This window comes from Macaca nemestrina, chromosome 11 (genome assembly GCF_043159975.1).
Source record: "Macaca nemestrina isolate mMacNem1 chromosome 11, mMacNem.hap1, whole genome shotgun sequence".
In the NCBI taxonomy this organism is placed as follows: domain Eukaryota; kingdom Metazoa; phylum Chordata; class Mammalia; order Primates; family Cercopithecidae; genus Macaca; species Macaca nemestrina.
The window spans coordinates 93,270,453-93,290,123 of record NC_092135.1 but is presented as its reverse complement, the minus strand read 5'-3'; the positions used below and the strand labels follow the sequence as shown (position 1 = coordinate 93,290,123).

At 37.5% G+C, this 19,671-nt stretch overlaps 1 long non-coding RNA gene across 2 annotated transcripts; it reads right to left on the bottom strand.

Moving 5' to 3' along the window:
- Positions 1-943: 943 nt before the first annotated feature.
- Positions 944-18,344, bottom strand: LOC105468179 (uncharacterized). Of its 2 annotated transcripts, XR_979344.3 has the most exons (5): positions 18,153-18,344; positions 17,797-17,910; positions 9,716-9,825; positions 2,309-2,373; positions 944-1,163 (listed from the first exon to the last, which is right to left on the bottom strand). It is a non-coding gene; the product is annotated as an uncharacterized lncRNA (long non-coding RNA). The 2 variants fall into 2 exon arrangements; XR_011609602.1 differs by lacking the exon at positions 18,153-18,344 and having other exon boundaries at positions 17,797-18,030.
- Positions 18,345-19,671: the final 1,327 nt, after the last annotated feature.

Below are 19,671 nucleotides of genomic sequence, written 5' to 3'. Positions count from 1 at the left end.
CAAAGGTAAAGACCATGGCTAAGCTGACAGAATTTGTATTTTAATGAATAAAAACTTACCGAGGTGTTTGATTATATTATCTCGTAAGAAAATTTAGAAACAAATGTCTACAAATCCTGAACTTTGCTCTTTTTTTGTTGAGATGAAGGGAATAAAAACTGCTGGTTTTCAAATTGGGACTAACAGTGTGACAAAGAAAGGTATATGAAATTAGAGTATATTGTTAGAATTTGCCTATGCAGTTTGCTTTGGTAATTGAAACTGTCCTCATTTATGAAATAGTAATAATATATGTAGAATCTCCCAGGTGCAGTGAAGAGATAAAAATAAAGTAGAATCGTAGGTGATTTCCTTCAAATGTTTAAAATCTTTCTCTTATGAAAAGGGGACTGGTCTTCCAAAGCCCTCACTCTTTATCTAACAAGCTGCTCTACATCTACTCTGAGGCACTCTAGACACTCACTTTTCTTGACCTCAGGTTTCTCATCCATAAAATTCAGGATTTGGCTAGGTAAGCGCTGAAGTGCCACTGTGGCTTCATTTCAATTTCTTTCTTTCTTTTTTTTTAGATTTATTTTATTTTATTTTATTTCATTTTTTATCATATTTAAGTAATTTATTGCTTCGTATCAGTTACCCTTACACAGATAAAGACAAGACTAGAGCAAATTGGTGAACTAGTTCAACACTGTCTTTGCCCCAGCCCCTATCTCACTAGCTAATTACATTAGCAGACATTTATCACATGTTTCCTCTGCGCTGCCCATTGTGCTGAGCTGTGAGATTTGGCCCTGATTTCAGTCTGGGTTCTAGTAGGGCTTCCAGCACCTGCTTCTCCCTTTGGGGCTTCTCTCAATTCAATTCAACAAATATTTATTGAACTCACAGTGGGGTGAAAGAGGCTTCATTCAATTTCACAGCAATAATTGTTTAATCCTTTACGAAGGCCATTTATTTACCTTTATGTTTCAAATCACAGTTAATTTTTACAAAGTTCTGTTAGATATTATTCTTACACCATTTTACAAGTCTGACTTTGAGAGTAGGCAAGTCACATATTCTATTTCACAGCTTGTGCAGGAGACAAAGCCAGGACTCGGTTCACGCCCATGACACCACTGACCGTATGCTTTCTCAGCACCGAATCACCTCTATGGCAACACCTATGATTAACGAAAACAAATTCCTCAACCTGTTAGCGGTCACAGAGCATAGCTGGAGAAAGTAGCCCTCAAATACTATTTTTCATGTCTTTTATTTCTTAAAGGGCTACAGTAAGGCAAAATAAAGGCAATTTTCTGTTTCAAATGGTAGTAATGGTATGAGTAGCTCAGCCGAGCTTGTCTAAAAATCCTTTGATCATTCAACTTTGTGTGCCATCAATTTGCTTTTATTAAACTCTTTTTTAAAATTTTGATAATTGTAGATGTACATGCAGTTGTAAGAAATAATACACAGAAATTCCATGTACCCTTCATCCAGTTTCCTCTATCGTAATCTCTACATTACTGTGATACAAAAGCACAAACAAGAAACTGATGCGGAGACAAGCCATTCACATTCAGATTTCACCAGCTTTCCATGCACTCACTGCTGGGTGTCTGTGTATTTTGTCTATGTATTTTGCCCTATGCAATTTATGACCTGGGTACATTCATGTGACAACCACCACAGTCAATATACAGAAGAATTCCATTGCAAGGAACCCTCCTGCTATCCTTGCATGGCCACCTAACTTCAATTCTTGGCAGCCATTAATTTGCTTTCCATTATTTTGTCATGTCAAGAATGTAATATAAATGGGATTATATAGTATGTAACCTTTTAAGATGGACTTTTAGTGGGCTTTTTCTTCACTCAGTGTAATTTTCTTGAGATCTATCTAAGTTGATTAGTGCATCAATTCCTTTCCATTACTGAATAGTAGTCTATGGCTTGATGAACCACAATTTGTTTAACTGCTCATCCATGGAAAGACATTTGGGTGGTTTCCAGTTTTTGTCTATTATGAACAAAGCTGCTATGAATATTCATGTACAGGGTCTGTGTGAACATAAATGTTCATTTCTCTGGGATAAATGTCCAAGAGTGCAATTTGTGGTTCATATGGTAAGTGCATCTTTAGTTTTGTAAGAGACTGCCATGCTCTTTTCCAGGATGACTATATCATTTTACAGTCCTGTCAGCAATGCACGAGTGGTCCAGTTTCTTAGTATTTTTGCTGGAATCTAGGGCCCTATCTAGGGAAGACTCTCTAGTCTACAAGCTGGGTAAGGAAGGGAGCTGCTGACTGCTCAGCTGCACTCACCTGGAATTTAGCCTCTGTAACATGGAACTGGAGAAAGGATGAGAAATGATGGTGGACTGCCCCTCCTGGGGAGATAAAGGGAGAAGGATTCACATGTACTTGACGGTACCCATCCGAAGTGAAGTTTCTGTTTCACTGAGGTAGGAGGGGGATGGTGAGAGTGGGCTGTAGTTCAAATGTCAGAAACTCAGAGGTTTTGTTTTTTTTTGTTTTTTGTTTTTTTTTTTGGTAATTTTACTAGTTATGGTTTTTCTTTGTGGAGTAGGTCTGAAGAGTCCTTCAAGCCCTTCAATTCTCAAAGTGGAACCTAGTACTGTTGAGTTTGAGGATTTTAAATATATTTGATATTACAAGTCCTTTGTCAGAGATGTGAGATGTGATTTACAAATACTTTTTCCTAGTCTGCTGCTTGTCTTTTCATATTCTTCACAGAGACTTTCGCCAAGCAAAAAATTTTAATTTTGATGTGGCTCAATTTATTTATTTTTTCTTTAATAGATTGTGTTGTTAGTATCAAATCTGAGAACTCTTCATTTAGCTTGCGGTCCTGAATATTTTCTCCTGTATTTTTCTTAAAATTTTTATCGTTTTACTTTTCCATTTAAATGTATGATCATTTTGAGTTGATTTCTGTAAAAGTTATGAAGATTAGGGTGAGGATTCTTTTTGTTTTTTTTTGCCTATGAATGTCTAATTGCTCCAGCACTATTTGTTGAAAGGGCTATCCTTTTTCCATTGATGGCTTTTGCATCTTTAAAAAAAAAAAAGTCAGACATATTTGTGTGGGACTATTTCTAGGTTTTCTGTTCTGTGGATCTATGCACCTATCCTTCCACTAACACCACATTATCTTGATTACTGTGTCTATATAGGAAGCTGTAATAGTGGGTGGAGTGATTCCTATCACTTTATTCTTCTTTTTTGAAATTGTTTCAGCTTCCTGTGCCTTTTAGTATAAATTTTAGCATAAACCTGTCTGTATCTATGAAACACCTTGTTGGGATTTTGTTAGGATTTACATTAAAGCTATATATCAATTTGGGGAGAATGGACATCTTTATTATATCAATCCACTTCTGAATTAATAGAACATTCCATTAATTTTTGCTGTTTTAACAAATATAAGTAAAGAATACAAATAAAGTAAAGAAGCTTTCCACCTAATTCATAGTAAAAACACACTGGTATCAATTTACTTACTTAAAAAAGTAAGAGTATTTTTTTTCGACTGAACTCTTTGGGTTGATTTAATTTTCTACATTACTGTTTACAAGCAGAACTTTTGTTTCTATGTAGACACAGCCATGGATAATCAGAGCAACTATGACTCTACCTCCAGTCAGACTTCAAATAAATGCTTGAATTCAATTTCCCAGCCAATGGCTGGAAAAGGTAAGTTAGCTAAATAGGAGTAGTTGGCCATACAATAACTAAACATTCTTCTGATTAAAGAAAAGTCTGGAACACAGATTACTTAGCCAAATGACTCATGGACTGTGGCCCTCCAGAGAAAACTGAGAGCACGTTAAACCTTCCAGAGCTCTTCGGGATGGGAAAATGGGTTGCTAAAAAAGAATTTTTACTATATCCTCCCTTTTAAACAGGGTTCAAATTGGAAAGCTCTTATCTCGGTGTACCTTTTCCATTTTGTTTTGCTAGTTATTATTATTTCCAGCTCTATTAGGTGAGTGATCCCACACAGAGAAGGGAAAATTGAACTTTTCTGGCTGGGCACTATTACTCTGCCCAACTGAAAGCTGTTATGCTGGACAGCACCTTTTCTGTAGCTACATTTGTAGGTCACAGGAACAGTGGATAGTTATGTATGCAATTGTTACAGTCATCTATTTATTTGCCTTAAGAATAAAAACAAATCTTCCAATTGACCTTAATTTTTTTGCAGCTGCAGTTTTAAATAATTATAGTATCTTTTTATATTAAAAACTTTTTTATACGCCAGTAAAAATGGAAATTTGATCCACGAGGTGTTTTTTTCTAGAACAATTTACTGGTATTTATTTCTCTTAGAGACTGGGATAGAAGAAGAAATGCAGATGATTAAAACTCAAGCAGTAGATCCCTTGCTTTAAACCAGAGCCCAGAAACTTACTAACTATATATATGTACTGCTTCCAGTTTTAGAAGGCTGGTCATCTTTACTAAAGGCAAGTCAATATGGAAAGCTCTATTGTTGTGTGTTCTGATTATAACCCTGTATTTGTTTTCTTCTGTACATTTATACAACACTCTGCAGTTATTTCTTAGTTCATATACTTTTGGTGGCAAGTGACAGAAAACTCAACTCAGTGTATTGACCCAAGTAACAGAAAAATCAAGGTGTAGACATAGCTGGACAGTTCATTCCATCTCTTGTCTCTGCTTTTAATTGTGTTGGCTAACTTTTCAAGTAGGCTTCCCCCTGGTGGCCCACTGAATTTTCCTCTCTTGTTGACTCTTGTAAGTTGGACTTCTGAGTCCTGCAATTAGTGCTAATTGGGTCAAGTATTCATCCACAAACCATTTACTGTGGAGAGGGCTAGTCTATTCCCCAGTTAACCAGGCTAGGGTCAGAGGTTATTTTCCTGTCTATTCCCTAGTTAACAAGTCTAGGGTCAAAGGCAATTTTCCAATCTGAACCTTGCCATTTAAGCCAAGAGCTTTGGAAGACTACATAGATCTGTAGTTTGGAAAATATGTGGGAGTAGGGAGAATGCAGTTGTAGATAGCATTTTTGCGTTTCTGGTTATAATCAGGGCACTTTTCTTTGTTCAGAAATTTCTCTTCATTATAAATTACTCAGTCTGTGATATTCTGTTATAACAGCATGAAACTAACTAAGAACTACGGAGGCATTCTGTATCTGAGGATGGTTTCAGCTCCATCCAAGGACTTAGCCTCAAGATGTGGAAAGTTAGTGATTTAGAGTTGTGTGTGTCTGGGGAGGAACTGAGGGTTACTAAGCAGGCAAAAATCAACAGCCATTCACTACAACAGGTTCTAAAGAGTTGTTCATTAAAGAAACAACTGGAAAATAAACAAAACAAGTTTATGCTTGTTACTATGGTTTGAATGTGTCTACAAGTTGATAAGTAAGAAACTTGATCACAAATTCAATGGTGTTAGGAGGTGGGACATAATGAATGGTGTTAGGATCATGGGGATCTCTGCACTCATGAATGGATTAATGCCATTCTCACATGAGTGGATTCCTTATAAAAGGATGAGTTCAGCCCCCTCTTGCTCTCTCTTGCCTTCTCTTTTTTCTTCAGCCTGGGTGGCACAGTAAGAAGTCCCTCATCAGATGCTGGCGCCCTGATCTTAGACTTCCCTGCCTCCAGAACTGTGAGAAATAAATTTCTCTTCCTTATAAATTACTCAGTCTGTGATATTCTGTTATAGCAGCATGAAACTAAGACCCTTGTAAATCAACAAAAATGGGGAAAATGGTAAATAATATCTTATAAACAAAACCTTTTTATAAAAGTGTTTAATGAAATAGTAAATGTTCATCAGTGGCTTCTTGTTTTTGGGTCTTGATCTGCTTATATATAAATTTAGGCAGCTGATTAAATAGCTTCTTAGGTGTCTCAGGTTTAACATTCTGTCACTCCACCATTAGCAGTCCTCACTCCTGTTGAGAATAATGTGTCTCTCTAAGCCTTAAAGGCTGCAGTGTGATGAAGGCGAAGATGCTGCATCTGGGAATTCCAGTAGCTTTAAGTAACTGCCATTTCAGCCAAGAACTTTGGAAGACTATATAGATATGCACAATTTGGAAAATATATAGGAGTGGGGAGAGTGCAGTTTTAGATAGCAATTTGCGTTTCTGGTTACAATCAGGGCACAAAGTGATAAGACAGAAGTTTCCATACTCTCATTTAAAAAATCGCTGGTTGTCAATTTTCCAGACTTTTCTTTGTTCAGAGAAATGTTTAGTTATTGTATGGCCAACAACCATTCTCTGGGATTGGCTGGTAAATTTTGAGGTGATAGAGGCCAATTTTAACTTTAGGCTTGTGATTTGTGAATATTTTCTTTGAAATGTTCTTTGAATGAGCAGTGAAACTGCTCATTCATCTATGTAACACATATGGTGAAATGTGTACTATAAGCAATGCACTGTTTAAGAAAATAAAGCGGTAAAAAAAATTTCTTGCCCTAATGGGTCTTACAGTATCCTAAGGAAGATAAGCAAATATATAATATGATTCTGAGAGTATTAAGTGCTGTGATAAAAAATGAAGTGGCGCAATCGATTGTGTCTGGAATGCTATTTTGTGGCCACCAGAGAAGATCTCTTCCTCCAAGAAGGTGACATTAGAGCAGAGATGGAGATTCGGTGAGGAAGTCAGCCATATCTCCTCTTAGATGAGGGCTTTCCAGGTAAAGAAATCAGCAGGGATGGAGGATTTGAAGTAGGCACATGCTTGAAATGTTTGAAAAATTACAGGGAGGTGAGAGTGACAGGAGCAGAGTGAGTGGGGTGGAGAGGCGGGGAAGACTGCCAGGAAATGGACCAGGGAAGCAGCCAGGGGCGAGATCATGCAGGTCTGGTTAAGGACTTAGAATTTTTTTTTCAAAGTGTGGTGGGAAACCTTGGAGAGTTTTGATATGAAAAGCCACAAGATCTAGTTTTCACTGCAAAGAGTCTCCTGGGCTGCTGCTTGGAGAGCCTTCTTTACGGGGAGCAGAGCAGAAGCAGCTGTGAAGCCCTTGGTTGAGGATCCCTTTGCTCCCAGCAGTGAGCTCCTTCATGGGGGCAGCTCCCGGGAGAGCAGCCTGCCCCTGGACATCCTTGGATCCCCACTCTGAGCTACTGTGACCAGAGCAGAAATTCTCTGCTCTCACTATGAAGCTGGGACAACTGTGTTTCTAACCCCTACCTGGAGGAGCGGATGTGCTTAACCACTAAAAAGCACCACACTTGGTGGAAAGATGCTGTAGTGAATTTCATTTTATGTTGGTTGTATAATCTGGGCTGGGAACAAAACCACCACTTATAAGATTGTTTCTCTGGGGACATTATTTCCAAGATCAAATCAACTGACTTAAGAATGTGTTGTATACTAAGAATTAATTTTGGTAATTGGAGAACTGACTCTTTTTCTAACGAAGAGTTGAGAACTTTATCCTAAGGAAGATGATTAACACATTAAGGATTAATAACACCTAGTGAACAACATTGACATAAAAAAGAAATTAAGGTTTTTTTTTTTTTTTTTTTTCTTTTTGAGAGAGAAAGTTATACGAATGACTAGAAATACAGGTGAAATCAAATTGATGTCTGAAAAATTTTCGTCTTCGAAACTAAATAGAATATTTCAAGAAAAGTAATTCTATGGGGAAACTTCTTACAATAACCTTACAATTAAGTATAAAGGCTTTGGCTAGTGTCCTTTGAATGATCTCTGCTTCTCTCAACTAGTATGGGTAAATGGTATTGTATAATATGACACTTGTTCAATATTGAACATCATTCTGTTGGGGGTGGGTGGGCATACATTCTCCAGTGTTCAATGATTTTTAGCAATTTTATATAGTGTCTCAGATGTTAAGATGTTAAGTTCGTGAAAGTATTGTTCCTGAAGTACTGTATATATAATAATAAACATATTGAACAGTATTTATATGTACTTTATTTGAGACAACAATTTAGTGGTAATTATTTCTTGTACTTTGTTAAATTACAGATGGAAGGTCTTCTTTATTATCATTGTTGTCTGGACCAAATCTTGCAAAATGGTTCACAGACTGTGATATTAACATTGAACCAAAATTTTACTAAATGCTCTGCATTTTACAAGGCTTACATCTGTGATGTGGAAAAAAGTCCCAGTGGGACATAATATGTTTTTAATTAAATCTTGTAGATTACTCAGCTCTATGGTTCTTATTTGGGTAATACCAAAGAGATTATACCAGTATCTTTGCAGCTATAAAAATGTATAGCTGACTGCTAAATTTCCTAGAGAGATCCTGTTTGCTTTTTCAAGACCAGTGAGGAGAATTTTAACATGTAATTCCATTTTTTTAATTACATAAAAATTTGAGTTAAGCTGTAACTGAATGACTTGTTTATTCATGTAATTATTTGAAAGGAGAAAATGACTAGTGAAGGAAAAATAAGTGAAGAAAATAACCTTTCAGCCAGACTGGAGAATGTCTGTATCCACAAGCACAGAAATCACTTTCCTCTCTAACTTCTCTTTCTCTGTTAGTAAAAAGTGACTCTTGACTGTCAAATTTCATTAATTAAAAAAAAATCCCATGAGGTTGGATTGAAGTAGCCTAAAGGTAGGGGAGAAATGTTACAGCTCTTAAAGGTGGTGTGTCCACAGTTCTTTGTTCCTCCCGGTGGGTTCGTGGTCTCACTGACTTCAGGAATGAAGCCGCAGACCCTCATGGTGAGTGTTACAGCTCATAAAGGTAGTGCCGACCCAAAGAGTGAGCAACAGCAAGATTTATTGTGAAGTACGAAAGAACAAAGCTTCCACAGCGTGGAAGGGGACCTGAGCAGGTTGCTGCTGCTGGCTGAAATGACCAGCTTTTATTCCCTTATTTGCTCCTGCCCACATCCTGCTGATTGGTCCATTTTACAGAGTGCTGATTGGTGCATTTATAATCCTTTAGCTAGACACAGAGCACTGATTGGTGTGTTTTTACAGAGTGCTGATTGGTGCATTTACAATCCTTTAGCTAGACACAGAGCACTGATTGGTGTGTTTTTACAGAGTGCTGATTGGTGCATTTACAATCCTTTAGCTAGACACAGAGCGCTGATTGGTGTGTTTTTACAGAGTGCTGATTGGTGCATTTACAATCCTTTAGCTAGACACAGAGCGCTGATTGGTGCGTTTTTACAGAGTGCTGATTCGTGCGTTTACAATCCTTTAGCTAGACACAGAGCGCTGATTGGTGCGTTTTTACAGAGTGCTGATTCGTGCGTTTACAGTCCTTTAGCTAGACACAGAGCACTGATTGGTGTGTTTTTACAGAGTGTTGATTGGTGCATTTACAATCCTCTAGCTAGACAGAAAAGTTCTCCAAGTCCCCACTCAACCCAGGAAGTCCAGCTGGCTTCACCTCTCATAAAGCCTTCTGATACTGAAAGAGAACACACATGTTGTTCCCACATAAAAGTAACTCCTTTATGTAATTTTCCAGAGCAGTATTTATAGGGGCAGAAGAAATTTTTGATCTGTTCAGGAAATCTATAATATCTGCCTACTTATTTTGTAATAACTGGGCTGGACCAGGTATCAGCCAACTGATCTGATATGGAAGTCAGCCTGTGTACTGCACCAATCTAATTAAAACCATTGGCTTGCATGTCTATGCAGTCTGTAATAGAGGAGACAACAGTCTCATTCCAGGGTTAAACCCAATTTGAGTAAAAATCACTTTTACCTGACTTTTTCAGCTGTTTTGTTGTTTGGAAGTACTTGCAGCATATATTTGTTCTTCTTTTGCTTATTTTTTACTTGTATAGTGGTTGGCTAAAATTTTTGCTAGTCCTCCTGAAAAATAGAGCCAAATGTTACAGAGTCTGTAACAACATATTTCATCATGAGAAATGCATTCTTGTTGACTTGGTTTGGCTACTTTTTCCTGTGCTGCTGAGATAGAGATAAAGTTAATCATCTGGGCTGAGTGTTTTTGTGGTCCCTTCTTTCTTTCCCTCCTCAATTATGGCTTTTAATGAGTGGACTCTAAAAATTTTTTTGGTGCTCTTAATCCATCCATCATCTTTTCCTAGTACTATTAAATACATTAAGTATTTTTTTTAAACAGAACTTATCTTGTATCTGGATGATATTTTAGTGCATCTTGGAATCTATCTCGGGTATGTGCCTGGGCAGAAAGACATCAAGGCTTGAGCATCAGTAAAAATAATAATATATTTTCAGAATACAAAGATTTTAGATTACATAAACTTAATAGTATCATGTAGTTTATTTTATTCTAACAAGGCCCACTGGCACAGTATTTGGAGGGCGTTAATTTTGAGGACAGATCACCCCAGAAGCTGTTAATTTACAAACAGTGAGAACTTGGACAAAGGACTTAAATTCTCTAAGCTTCAGCTAAAATAATAATAACTGTGTTGTACTGTTGAAAGGAAGAGTTGATATACACAAAACATTTACCATCATCTCTAGCACTTAGTGACATTCAACAAATTATATATTTTTAGCAATGATACAAGTTAGAATAATCCAACAATGACCAACCTTCAGCAAATTCTGCCCTGAGTATAGTAATAACACGGGTCTTAGGAAGCAGATTCTAAAATTAGACTTAAGAATTGGTTTACCATCACTGTTGGTAGTTGGAGCACTAATAGAGGCTGGCATGAATTTGCATTGTAAATTTTAAAACTTTCATGAGTGATAAAAAGTAATGGGATAGTGCTGAAAAGAAATACACTGGCAGGTATGACAGGTCAGGCGTTTGAGAGGTTCCGGTGAAATTGTAATTTATAGACTTTTGAATGAGAGGGCTATTGCTGGGGTGGATCAGTGCATTACAGGAAAAGAATAAAAGGGTAAGGATGATTTTTTTTAGCATTATAAGGTTAAGGGTAAAACCCAAGGGCCTCCTTGGAAGCATAAACTCTAATTTTCTGCCAGAGGTCAGAACAGGCTGAGGATTAAACTCAGGGCTTAATTATAGTTGTGTCAGAGCTCCAAAGAAAGTTGAATTTTCAATCATGGTAGGTCCATTTACAGAATCCACAGCCCTGTGTGGAAAGGAGTGCGATTACTGACAGGAACATCTGGGTCAATACACTTGCAAATCTAAAATTCTTATGTTTTCCTAAACCTTTGGCTTTATCCTTCTTTTAGACAATGTAGAGAGGTGTGGTTGCTTATAGACAATGTAGAGAGAGGTTTCTTCCTTGCAAAAATAGTGTCTACACCAACCCCCCCATCTCCTCCAGAATATACCCTTACCTTCCTTCCTATATTTCTTGACAAATAGCAAGGGGTCAAATTACAACATGAAATGTCTGGGGAAGTGCTGAGCCCGGTAAGCAAGCAAAGGGATGGAAGGAATTGCAGGATCTAGCCAACATACACTGGCAGAGACTGAAGAGTCTATATGGGACTGGATTCTAAGGGTGCTAATTCAAGAGACAAAGTTGAATAAGGGAGACTTTACTGATATGAGATCACTGTATCATGATACAGGGTTTAACACTGACAAGACCTCAAGAGATGGTGAAATAGCACTCTGCGTTGGAGCTTGGAAACTTGGAAAATGTTATGGTCCACATTGCAAAAAGTAAAAATGCCACAACTTCCATAGGAAAAAAACAATCAGAAAGCTCAGAGAATTTTAGAATGGATATACTATGTAAGGCTAGACCACCCACCAGCTGACTATGTTCTGTGGAATGGACTTTACTTGTCAAAGTACTAAGGGATTTTGGATTCTGCTCAGCATATAAGAAGCTGAAAAGGTCCAGGTGTGGTGGCTCACACCTGTAATCCTAGCCCTTTGGGATGTTGAGGTGGGCGGATTGCTTGAGCCCAGGACTTCAACACCAGCCTGGGCAGCACAGTGAGACCTTGTCCCTACTGAAAATACAAAAATTAGCCTGGTGTGGTGGCACATGCCTGTAGTCCCAGATACCCGGAAGGCTGAGGTGGGAGGATCATGTGAGCCCTGGAGGTTGAGACTGCAGTGAGCTGTGATCATGCACAGCACTCAGCCTGGGCGACAGGGTGAGATCCTGTCCAAAACAAAACAAAACAAAAACTTGAAAAGAGCATGCTTCTACCCTTATAACAACAACCACCACCACAACAGTCACACAACAGTTGATAATTTTCTCAAATTAATGACAGACACTAAAGCAAAGATTCAATTAGACACCAAAACCAAAGAATACCAAGCATGATTAAAACCACACACACACACACACACGCACGCACACACACACGTATCTTTAGGCATGTCATACTCAATCTACTGGAAGTAGTCTGATGAGAAATTCTTGAAGACAGAGAAAAAAAGACAAATTACATAGGGAAGAACAAATACAATAAATCACAATTCGGTCAGGCACGGTGGCTCACACCTGTAATCCCAGCACTTTGGGAGGCTGAGGCGGGCGGATCATGAGGTCAGGAGATGGAGACCATCCTGACCAACACGGTGAAACCCCATCTCTACTAAAAATACAAAAAATTAGCCTGGGGTGGTGGCGGTGCCTGTAGTCCCAGCTACTCAGGAGACTGGCGTGAACCCAGGAGGCGGAGCTTACAGTGAGCCGAGATCATGCCACTGCACTCCAGCCTGGGCCACAAAGCGAGATTCCATCTCAAAAAAAATAAAAATAAAAAATAAAAAAAATAAATAATAATTCTTGTCTAGAAAAGATGCAAAACAAGCAAACAAAAAAAAACCAATGGGGTGACATCTTTAACTTGCTGGAAGAAAAAAAAAAAACAAAAGCTATTTGCCATAGTGATGCGAACTGCAGTAATGAGAGTGGCACTAGCTTTGTTTTGAGTTCAGTTGTGGCACTCTTCTGTAGGCCAGGACTGGCAGTAGAAGATATTATAGAAGTGGGATCATGACTAGCAAAGAGCATGAAATAATCCCAAAGTAACAGAAGTCAGGTCGTGCACTTAACTATCAGAAGCAAGGTGAATACAATTATTGCAATAATCAAAGGTCAGAGTGGAAGCCAAGCACATCTGACCTAGAGTGAGCTGTGGAGATAGAGTATGATGTTCCCAAGGGCAAAACAGATAGGTAGTCAACAATGGTATTTTACAATCTATACAACCAAAAGAAATCAAGTATTAATGATTAGGAAGCTAAGAGCAGCCACTGCAATGAAACCTCATAATCTTTTGGTCAGTTAACAGACCTGAGCCAGTTTGTAGATCCAGAACCCATTGACTGAAAGGAGGTCAAAGTCTTAGGATGAAGTATCCTGCAATATAATACATATAAGAGTAACACTTTCATCATTCCTTACCCAAAGCGACCTATGACCATTTACTTGGATAATCATATCTTTTGGAAAGGGTAGTACTCAAATATTTTGTTAATTTTTGGAAATAGGGTCCAAGCTGACATTGTTACCTGGGGACTCAAAACATCATCATGTCTACTTGTTACAGTAGAACTGTGTGTTCGTGAGGGTTAGGCAGAATAATGGACACTTAAAAGTGTCCTAATATCTAGAACCTATGAATATGTTAGCTTACATCCTAACATATGTTAGGTCACATGTCCTTTTTCTACAAGGATAACATCCAACTGAAAACAGAGAAGATGAGGATTTCCAAGATGTGACTGTGTCTTTGTAAACCAACCCTAACAATGACTCCTTGTTTATTGTCAAGCATTGATTCTGCTGGAGGTGGCTCCTGTCAGCATTGGGTTCTGTCGGGGAGACCTCTTTGGAAAGCTTATGACAATGGCAGGTCTAAAGAGTCCTGCTATTTTTCATGTTATTAAGCAGCTGACAATTGTTTCCACCATATTTGGGCAGAGCTCTCCACCATACTTTGGCAGAGCTATCTATGTAGCTCATCACTTCTCTCATATTACCTGGCAAAGTCCCTGCTGATTCCATCAGAAGTTTTGATGCATCATTGCTCAGTAAGTAAGACGTTTCTAAAGATCCAGGGATTGCATTAAGGGAACAGGCCTTTTGATATCTATGCTGAATTTTTACTCACTCAGATCTATTTTTCTCTTATGTTCCCTAAGAAGTTCTAATGAAAGTGTCAATGTGCTATACAATATGATAGTGTTAGCCACGTATGGCTATTTATGTTTGAATTATTTAAAATAAAATAAAAATTTGTTTACTCAGTTGGCACTAGCCACATTTCACATGCTCAGTAGTCACATCTTATCTAGTCATTATCATATTTGATGGTGCAGATACGGAACATTTCCATCATTGGAGAAAGCTCTATTGGAGAGCTTGTGGGCCTCTCTAGTAAGTATCTAGCTGACTTGTTAGAGGTCTTAAATTCTTCATTACATATATTTTCCTTCCCCATCACAAGAGGGCAATGAGTGATATACACAAACAGAGCTTCAAAAGACACTCTAGTTTCCCCGAATTTCCCAGGAATAGGTTTAATAATTACTTTGGGTTATAAGGAGACAGCAACAATACACTTACAAATTTTTTAAACTATGGCATCCACTACAATTTTTTTTTTTTTTTTTTTTTGAGATGGTGTCTCACTCTGTCACCCAGGCTGGACTGCAGTGGTACAATCTTGGCTCACTGCAACCTCTGCCTCCAGGGTTCAAGTGATTCTTCTACCTCAGTCTCCTGAGTACCTGGGACTACAGGTGGCTGCCACCATACCCAGCTGATATTTGTATTTTTAGTAGAGACCGAGTTTCACCATGTTGGCTGGGATGGTCTCGAATTCCTGGGGTGATCCACCTGCCTCAGCCTCCCAAAATGCTGGATTACAGGCCCATTAAAAATTAATAGTTAGCATTTTTTGCTCATGAACTATATGCCAGATACTTGACATGCATTATATTTCATGGCATCATGAATTGGATATTATCCCCATTTTGCAAACAAGGCAACTAAGGCTCAGAAAGTATGAATAGCATCCCCAAGATCATATATATTCTAAGTGGCTCTTTCTAATTCTGAAGACCATGCTTTAGGTCACACTGTGCTATAATGGCTTAGTTGTAGAAAAGCAATCGGCAATAAATGTCATTTGGTTAACATAACCTGAAATTCTACTGCAGGCTATTTCTGTTTCTCTGTAAATTCTCCTGTTTTGATACTTTATGTTTTCTTTCCTCACTATGTTGGAAATTACTTCCAGAAAGCAAATTTTATACAGATTTTAATCTTTGTGGGATGAAGCACTCATTTATTTATAGTCTTATAGAATGTTATCGATACTTTTTTTCTGTTCCATGTAGTATTTGTTTATTTTTCCCCTTTCAGTTTAAAATACGGGCATGCACTTAAATATTTCTATCTAATAACAAGATGTGGCAAGGGGCTGGGTCTCTGCAGGTCTAAGATCCTACTGTACCAAAATATAGATCAACGTGATGGCTTGTGATAATAAGACTGCTCCTCACTCCCAGAGGAATTGTCAAATCCTTTTGTTGGTTGAAGCTTTGTGTTCCAACTTAACTATCCCTGACAATCTGTTTCTTATCTGTTTTAAGATGCTGCAGAATTCTTTAAAAACAAGATGGATTTTGTTTCTAATAACTATAATTATTTTTAAAAAGTGCCTTTGTGATGAGTGTGTTGCCTATCATGTGCCTGGTGAACTGAACTTTAAATGACCTTTTTGCCCTTATTATTGCAGCTGTTGCCTTCCAATTTTACATAGAAAATACGAAGGAAAGGGAATTTAAAATAGAAATTTTTATTGAAGTATACACAGTTTCAGCAGCTGCTGTTACAAGGGTATCATCAAATACCAACACTGACAAAAACCCATGGGGTCTATTTTCTAATTCAATCTTGAAGGAAATTTACAATAGTGAGTGTCTATGACAGTTGAGGTTGGGTAAGATTTAGATGACCCATTTCCCTTATCTAATGAATTCAGGCCCTGCAAACTTTGCAAAAGCTTTAAACTGACAAAACACCAAGAGAGTTGATGTGAAATTGAAAGACAGCTGGCATGGACTCAGAGCCTCTTGAGTTTAGCTCAGAAAGCTGCAAACCTGCACAGCTGCAAAACTGTCAGAATAAAGATTCCAGCATAAAGATAGTCATATTGCTATAGATGAAGAACTTTATGTCTAAAGCCTCTATTCCACAAAGAGGAGTCATTTTAAATAAAGAATGCACATGACATTTTTACATTTATCTCCATTTTGCTAAGATAAAATAGGTGAGAATGTTTCAATCTCCAACAACTTAGGTTAAAAAATTCAATTAAATATGAAAAAGGGTTTAAAAAATTTTAAATGATCAAATCATTTTCCTGGAAATAAAACCACTTTGATGTGGTTTTCCTTTTCAGGCTGTCTTTTTCCGATTCCTTGGTTTTGACTAATCATGAGATTAATATAACACTTTGTTTTATTATGTGGTGAGAAACTCTTCAGAATGTTTCTGGGTAAGAACACACTTAAATTATTAGGTGGGGAAACAAAGCTTGCTAGGCTTGGTGTTTTCATGCAATAAAGGATATCATCAATTATAATTTGTATACCTTTCTTTTAAGCAAAAACAAAACCCAAATCAAATGGCATTTATGGCACAATTGACATTTTACTGATGGGAAGATACCTCAACATTAAAGATATAGTTTGCTGAACAGTGATTACAAGACTTATTGTATTAATGAGAGCTAAAATGTTTGACTGCATATTCAAAGGATCCCAGTCATGGCCTTTTATATTGCCCATCACAAAATCCTTTTCAAGCAATTTAAATTGTACCACGATTGACTATCGGTATTTGAGAAATGGTGTTAAACTCAGGCAAATAGTGAAAGTGCACTGTATAGAATGGTATCTATAAAATAAAATATGAATGCAAAACTGAAAAAATATGAGATAAAGTCACATGATTTTTACAATGACAGTATGTTGTTTAAAATGCAGAAAAAAATATGCATGGTAGTTCCAAATGTTTATTTTATTCTAGGTGTTTTATATCTTCTTAGACTGTTAGATCTGAAAACTCCCTTTTCAATCCTACTACATATAAAGAGACTAAATCACAAACTATGTTTAATGCATTTTAAATTCATATGCAACTTGTCAGCACCTCCATTTTAAAAATGATTTTACTTTTCGTAATTTTATGACTGTTTGGCTATAATATAAAATGCTAAATGTATCAGTGTATGAAAACAAATTGAATTTGTAGACTGTGGACTCCTATACATTACTCAAGATTTAGGTGAAATGCATGTAAAACTTTTTCTGGTCTTGCCTAGAAAGAAGAGGGAGAGCCAAAAAACAAAGAGGAGAGTCAGTCTCCTCTTCTTTGTTTTTTCATTTCTGTACTAGTATCTATTATGGTACTTTTCATTTATTTTACTTTTATTTTTTAATTTCTTTTTGAAACACACTTTTGGTCTGTCGCCCAGGTTAGAGTATAGTGTTGTGATCATGGCTCACTGCAACCTTGACCTCCCAGCTGCGTGATCCTCCCACCTCAGTCTCCCAAGTAGCTAGGACTACAGGCATGCCACCCCACCCTGCTAATTAATTTTTTTTTTGTAGAGATGGGATCTTACTATGTTGCTCAGGCTGATCTTGAGCTTCTGGGCTCAAGTGATGTTCCTACCTTGGCCCCGAAAGTGCTGGGATTACATGTGTGGGTCACTTTGCCTGGCCTACTATAGTACTTTTTAAAGTGTTTTGAGATTACTGTATATATGCCTTCTTCCCTATAAGAATGAATGACCCCGTTGACATTATAAACAAGGTCTTATTCTTCTCTTTAGCATTGGTTGATCCAGCAATTCAATGATGGCATCAAAGACTGGTTCTTTCACCTTTCGCTCTGCCATCCATCCTTATAATATCATCCTGAGGTTGGTTCTTGTAGTCATAGGATAATTGCCCATTTCCTGCAGCATTTAAGCTATATTTATTCTCACTTTAGCCTTCTGGGAGAGAAAGAGTGTTTTTTCCACAATCATGGAACAATAGTACTTCTCTTCAGTCTGATGTACAATTGACCCTTGAACAACACAGGTTCAAACTGCTTGAATTCATTTATACTTGAATTTCCTCCCCAATCTGCCACCTCTGAGACAGCAAGACAGACCCCTTCCCTTTCTATTCCTCCCCGTCAGCCTACTCAGCATGAAGATGATGAGGATGAAGAGCTTTATGATGATCCTCTTACACTTAATGTGTAGTAGACGTATTTTCTCTTCTTTATGATTTTTAAAAATAACAGTTTCTTGGTATTATTGGCAAGGCTTCTGGTCAGCAGTAGACTGTTAGTAGTTATGTTTTTGGGAAGACAAAAGTAATATGCAGATTTCTGTCTGTGTGTAGGGTTGGTGCTTCTAACTTCTGTGTTGTTTCAGGGTCAACTGTAATTGTTTAGGTCCAACTCTGGACCAGTAACTGTCACCAGGAGAATGTCCTGTGCTGATTGGCCTAGGTCACAGTTCCTTAACCAATCTTGGGCAAGGGAGATATATTATTATATTTGCTTAGACTCATCAGGGCCCTTCTCTGGAGAGGGAATCAGTTCCTCAAGCTGCAATGAAACTTTATTGAAAAGGTGGTGAAATAGATGTTGGCCCTTACCTGTAATGTCTACTATGTAGAATTTTAGTATGCAGTATTTCTCGAGCTTAGTGGATCGAGCATGAACATTTATAGGAATTCAAGGGAGCTTTTTGTTCTTAGGGTAGATAGCTTAGGAAACGCTGACCTGTAAGATTAAGTTAAAATTCCTTATTATAGCTTAAAAAGCATTTTGATATGGCCCTGAGTCTAGCTACTAGTTCTGTAGTCACTTCAAAGTCATGCTCTAGCAATAGCATGTTTATTGCCTTTCCTGTATCTCTCCAAGTTTCTTACTATTTCAAGGCCTTTATTATTTGTTTTCTTGGCTGGCAAGTTTTTCCCACTCTGATTACCTTTTCATCTTTCAAAGTCAATCAAACATCCATCTCCCAAGAAGCCGTTCCTTCCATATACTAGTTCAGCATCCTGTATGTAATTCTTTTATTGCTTCCCATATACAATTATAATTATATACTACGAGGCCTCTAAATTTTGAGTGACTGGAAGGGGAGCACCTATGTCTTATTCATCTTTTCAGCCCCAGAATTTGGTAGAAGATTATTGCTAAATGTCTGCTCCATTGAACGGTGCCTTTAGTATGTTTTTGAAAATATAAGATCAATACTACATGTTTATACTTTTATTCATGCACAGAAGTATTAAATGGCTTAGTAGTTAACTGCAAAATCTTTATCTGATGGCCTGAATAGGAGTTCCTAAATCAACCTCAGAATCTGAGCTGTACAATTTTTCAAATTTATTTTTTCTGCCTAATTCATGCTGCCTAATTTCAAAGCTCAAAATCATAAATTAGATGTAGACTTTCTGATCAGGTAGTATTTGCAAAAGTTTAGCTAAAAAATAGGCAAGATTGAGAATGAATTTTTTTGAGAAATGTCTGCATAGTTGAAGTATCATTATTATTTTTATTTTGGTAGGATGGGGGTCCCACCATTTTGCCCAGACTGATTTTGGACTCCTGGGCTCAAGTGATCCTCCCGCCTTGGCCTCAAAAAGAGCTGGGATTATAGGCATAATTCACTGTGCCCAGCCCAGATTACTGCTTTAAATCCTTCTTGGGATCACACCTCAAAGAGTCCTAAACATATTTTCATAGAAAACAG